Here is a 6,112-nt window from a genome sequence, read left to right on the forward strand (position 1 = left end):
TGGAAAAATTGGAATAATAAAAAACATAAAAATTGTGGAAATTGGTTTGCCTCACCATTAGAGTAAACCCAGAGAACCATCCTCCCAAGGCAACTCCTTATATTTGCGGTTCTTCAGGATGTGTTTTCTAAAACATAATGCAATGATCATATAACTTAATTTTAAATCCTCCAGAGTGATTGAACTATTGAAAAGGTGCTTGAACTATAAAAAAAATGCCATTCCTCCCACCTTGTAAGATCAAAATCAACATCAAGAAGTCTTCCCACCCAATGTCAGGTGGATTTTATCTACGGCACCATGAGCGAAACGATGATCCCACTGGAGAAAGGCATGCAAAGATGAATGCAAGATGTGACTTCAGCTATTAGCTTTTTCTGATGGTACTATCATCATCACAATATAATACCTATCCTAATTTGACTCATTTCCAACCAATGGGCATGCAGGACTCACTGTGTGCCTATTGATTGGAAGTGAGTCCCTTGTATTCCAACTATTTTCCCAGCCCCCAAACAGCAAACTGGGTTGGAAGGGCAGTGCCAGGTTACTGTATGTTGCCTTGTCAGCCTGGCCCAAAGCCTCCCCGCTCCCTATTCGACCCTCCCCAAACTTCCCCATTTCACCCTCCCCCAGCCCCAAGTCTCTCCATTCTACCCTCTGCCCACAAACAGCAAGCTGACCTGCTGGCCCTGCCCAAGCCTCCCCACTCCTCCACATGCCCTCTCCCCCCAACACCAAGCTGGGCCTGATAGGGCATGGGTGCCAAGCTACCCTCCCCACCAGTCCAGGCAGCACCCTTCCCACTCCCCCATCCTCTTCCACCCCAAACACCAAAGCAAAGACTGGCCTGGCAGCAGAAGTGAAAGGTGAGTGGTGAGGGAAGAGAAGGCAGGAAAAGTGGTGGGCCTCCCACCAGCTCAATCAGCCCCCTGTCTGCCCTCCCCATACCACTGTTTACTGGTATGTAGTGAAGAAGAAGAGTTCAGATTTATACCCTGCTTTTCTCAACCACGAGTTTTGAAATGGCTTACAAACTCCTTGCCTTCCTCTTTTCTCAACAGACTAGTCCAAGGTCACCCAGCAAGCTTCATGTGGATGAGTGGGGAAACGAACCTGGTTCACCAGGTAAGAGTCCGCTGCTCCTGTGGAAGAGTGGGGAATCAAAACCGGTTCTCCAGATTACAGTCCACTCTCAACCACCACATGGTGCTGAGTGGAAAGTAAAATACTAGTTGGGCTCCTTAAAATCACAGAATTGTTGAAAAAGAGGAATAATAATAAGCAAATGTGTGAGTTAGCAAATTTCAAAGTTGTAGTCTGCTGCTGCTAAACTTAAGGAGTCGGCTTGCAGGCCTTTTAAAGAACAGACTTATTATGGCATTTGGGGACTACCACTCATCTGATAAAGTAGACGGTAGTTCTTGCTGGTTTATGTCACAATAAATCTGTTCATCTTCAAGTGCTATTAGAATTCTTTTGGTACACATATGTGTGTGATAGAGGCTTGTTATGGTTGTAAGAGCAATTGGGTGGATCTGTTTTGTATTTTTCTTTCCTTTCTATATTCTCATGGTGCTCACTGTTAATGGATGTTCCGAAAGCAATATGGCACCTGTTATATCTTTTCATTTGTTTTTTCCCCATCTTAAAAAAAAAAGCAGAAGTATAAATTAACACAGTGAGTGCAGTTGGAAAACACAAGGCACATAGTTGTCTACAAGCACAACTGTGGTCCCACTGCTGGAGACTTAAGCAGCTGCACCCAAAGGAATTAATCAGTAACAGGAAATAAGAGAGGAATGAGAATGAATAATTCACTGCTGTCTCAGAGGCCATTTCTTCATTGAATTTATATTTCTATAGAGCAGTTTGAGCTTTTATTTATCTCTTGGCATTCCTATAATGTGAGAATGGGTTTGGAAATAATGGTGAAGAAAGGGAGTTAGCTGCAGCAATAAACAAAATGTTTTCCAGGAGCCCAGGTTTTTAAAGGATCTATTTACAAGGTAGTTATGTTCTATAGTTCTCCCTGCACAGAAGATAAAAGAAGGTCTTATTTCTTCCTCTCCCCAGACTATACATTTGGAAGTACTAGTTTGGAAGATCAAGTGTCTGCCATTCTGCATAACCTTCTTCCAAGGGACTCGAAACCGGATAATGTGGGGGTTAAATCCAGCCACTTTTTTCACTGACCAATGACACACAAGGTATTTGCTGCATGGTAGAGGCAAATGTCTGCTGTAGTAAGATTTCTTGCATGGACTTATTTCCTCTAGCCCTGCTTTCACTTTCCACTTATAAGTTAATCCACTTATAGTACGATTTTATTTTTGCTTCATTGCCAGTGTGGGACAAATTTGCCAGTGGGCACAGCTTTGCCCTGGACCTCTTCCCTCCACCCTCAGCCAGCCCACCTAGACTTACTGCCCCCCACTCCCTTGCATTGCCCCTGTTGCTGACTCCTTCCATCTTCTTGTCCTGTCATATAACTTTTATGGCCTTTGGCCTCCCAGCTCTTGCATATCTTTAGATCTTTACATTAAAAAAATTAAACAGCCAAATTGATATATTGATAAATCGAAAATACTACTTAAAAATTTAAAAATAATAAGACTAGTCATCCAATTTGCCCTTGCATTTGATCAACAAACATCTCCAGCCTCATAGTTTTATACACAAGCAATCAGTGATTCTAGACCATACCGGGAAAAGTCTTGATGCTTGGGTTTACAGCACATCAGGAGCAGACAGCTGTGAACCTGGGAAGCTTAGTAAATGACAGCTCACATTGTCCTTATGTGGTTTTGCAGTTTGTACACTGCCATTACTCCCCCTCCCTCACATTCCCTCACACACACACACACACACACACACACACACACACACACACATCCTGCCATAAAAGACAATCAGTATTCAGGAAAAGTGTACATATGCCATACTCAAGATTTTCCTTTAATAGTTCGCAGAGGGGTAGCTGGGCCATACTGCACCTGGTGCGCACTCTGTGTTTTCTGCCCCCCCCCCCGCGGTGCCCGGCCCCTGCCCCTGCCCCTGCCCCTGCCCCCACACCCCACACTTACCTTAGTAAAACAGTGCAGGCTGGAGAAGTTGCCTGTTCCCTTCAGGCTGAAAATGGCTTGGTGGGAACTACACTTTCCATGAAACCTTGGGTGCTGCAGGGGCAAGGGGTGATTTTCCGTGCCCCCCATGTGCGTGCCTGGTGCAATGCATGCCCGACCATCCCCTGGTAGCTTTGCCTCTGATAGTTTGCCTTTTTAATGTCACTATATTGAACTATCAATAGATTGATCTATTGATCTATTAACCTATAAGATTAAAGATAAAAATTAAAGACTACATTAAATATTAAAGCTCGCATGTCCACAAAACATCACCCCTCATGGATGCAAGCAAAAAGCCCTCCCTCTCCCTTCCTTGCATGCTACCCCTTTCTTCCCTTCCCTTGCATGCCACCCCTCCCCCCTCCTCCGCTCTTTCCGGTTGGGTGGGTGGGCCATGTCCAGATGCTGGGCCCCCTCCCCTCCCTCACCCCCCTCCCTCACAACTTTCCTAGACAGTTAAATCCACTGCTGAACTGCCCTTACTATTATTTTTTCCCTAATAACCAGCCTGTACCTTTCCACCTGTAATTTAAACCAGTGGTGGGATTCAGCAGGTTCGCACTACTTTGACAGAATGGGTACTGCCTGCCCCATTGCAAACAGGGCAGTGGGTAATCATGCCAAACATGCCCTAAAACAAAGACTCCCAAGCTAGTTCTCTTTAAAGTTGCAAGAACCTCGCGTGTGTAATCAGTCACTCAGTCTCACCTAATCCCCCTACTTATTATAAAATCTATTCCACGTGGCTTTTGCCCATGCATATCCCATTGCAGAAGGCTGTGGCAAGAAGCTGGGGTTCCACAGGGTGGGGAGTTCATGGGGGCATATCTTATCCAACCCACCCACTGGAATGGCAATTCAACCCCACTCAACAACTAGCTAGCCTCCTAACCAGCTCTCTTCTGCATACAGTCTCTTTCATTCTTCAAAACCTGAAAGGAATGCATTAAGTAGCTCCTTTCCTGCTGGCAGACTGCTGCTATCAATTTGCCACTGTTGTCTTCAAGGGTGTCTGAAAAAGGCTTCAAGTAATGGAAGGTTGTCAGTATGTCATAGACAGAGATCTTGAGACTGTATATCACCTCCCACAAACAGAGAGAGTTTGATAACAAATGATTTTTTTTTCAGTTTGCAAGATAGATGTCTGCCTGCAACTGCTATGATCACATCTAGCAACCTTCCACATTTCCTCTTTGGTCTAGGAAAAGAATAATAATGACAAAATAAACCCTCTCATAATTGGTGGAACAGATAGCCAACACTGTAATAAAATATTGGTGGGTTTCCAGAAACACAAATTAAATGCTTTTTGATAGCTGACTTAATAATAAATGATGATTGACAATTTTTGGTTGCCAATTTCAGTATATGAATCTTTAAACTTAGATAGCAATAACAGTCAGCAGATACAAAAAGGGAACCTGCAAGGATTCCCGGACTACTGGCTGTGCCTCTGGCTCCTCCCCTCTTCATTGCTGGCTTCCATTCTGCTCCACCCCCTTCCCAAGTCTGCTGTAGCTTGGCTGCTTCTCCTCTGGCTGAGCTCTTGCTTTCCTTCTTGTACTACTGGTTCTATCATATGAAGAAGAGGAAGAGTTTGGATTTATACCCTACCTGAAGGGAAAAGGGCATCACAGGGGTTGGTGACTTCATCTGAATTTGCTTATCTAGAATAAGGAAAGTACATGAAGTAGGAATTGTTGATTGAGGGTCAGTTCTGACTCCCAGAGGAATACTATCTGCCCCAATTGTCCACTGCATGCATCTCTGTGTTGTTATAGCCAATGGCTCAAACAATAAATACTTGACTGACTGACTGACACTAAGTGATGAAACAATTGTGTAGAGAGAAAGAAACAGGGATTTCAACAGCAGCACTTGAGTTTGGGAACCTGGGAATAAGGCAGATTCTCACCCTTCAACTCACCTCTCCTCAGAGTTGACATCTTGTAAAATTAGCTGCAAATCAGAGACGCAGATCACTGAATAGACCAAGAAGAGCTGGACTACTGCTCAGTTTTGATACAGACTTGATGTTGTTCATCAGAGTTTCTCTAATGTAAAGTTTAAAAAATGGGCCTGGCTCATGTACAGCATCCTAATTTCTTGAGTGACAAATAAAGTCCGGATGTAACTACTAAAATCAATAATGATAATGAAGAGGAAGATGCTCACAAAAATGTTAGGTCACACAAACACTGCTGACTCCACAAGGGTGAAGGGCAAGTTCAAAGGAAGGGCAGCTGTGAAGCTTTGAACAGCCAGCTCTACTTCTCCTGTCTCTCTGGATAATCTTCTAAAGTTCTTTGCACCTTTCAGCAACCCATGATAAACTTATCAATAGCCTTGTAGCAGTTGTTTTTCTCACGACTCAGCCATAGAAGAATCCCAACGATGTCCTTTAGTCCAGAGGACCATTGCAGTAACCCTTAGATCACCCATTTTCTTTAACTGCTTGGAAAATAAAATTAATGAACTCATTTTCTTCCGCTAAAGTCTCATTGAATGTAAGAGCATTCTATAAGCTGGTTTGAGACACTAATGTACACACGTGTAAAATTACAATTAAGAGTGAGCATACTGTCCCATGTTCTAGGGCCTTTCCACAAAAATCCCCCCAAAAGTTTCTAAAACATTTTCAGTCTCACCCTTTACAAAAATGTATGTCCACACTCATCTACTCCAAATGATTCCTGGCCACCATTTTGTGATTTTTGTCTTTTATTTTGAGTTTGTTAAGTGGTATCACTTTTTCAGTGTTTACAGCAGGTGCTACAATTCTCTGTACCTTCTACAGTCCCTCCTTCAAAAATTAGCCTCCCCTAGTTGAACAAACTATGCTCAAATGCTCTAAAATGTTCCAAAAATGGGTGAATGGTAAAAAGTGAGCTTACAAAATGGCACCCATGAGGAAGTGCAGGGATGGCAGTGTTTTCAAAGGGAAATCATTTAAAACATGATGAGGTTGCAAATAAAATATTTTT

General features: G+C 43.3%; 1 long non-coding RNA gene across 1 annotated transcript in view; it reads left to right on the plus strand.

Annotated features, from left to right (window-relative positions):
* Positions 1-4,395, plus strand: part of LOC125440313 — a 31,653-nt gene extending 27,258 nt beyond the window's left edge. Inside the window, exons 3-5 of the long non-coding RNA XR_007245668.1 lie at positions 1,065-1,128; positions 2,077-2,210; positions 4,257-4,395. This is a non-coding gene — a long non-coding RNA (uncharacterized LOC125440313). The remainder of the gene's footprint in view (positions 1-1,064; positions 1,129-2,076; positions 2,211-4,256) is intronic.
* The last annotated feature ends 1,717 nt before the right edge of the window (positions 4,396-6,112 follow it).

Source organism: Sphaerodactylus townsendi, linkage group LG10 (genome assembly GCF_021028975.2).
Source record: "Sphaerodactylus townsendi isolate TG3544 linkage group LG10, MPM_Stown_v2.3, whole genome shotgun sequence".
NCBI lineage: Eukaryota > Metazoa > Chordata > Lepidosauria > Squamata > Sphaerodactylidae > Sphaerodactylus > Sphaerodactylus townsendi.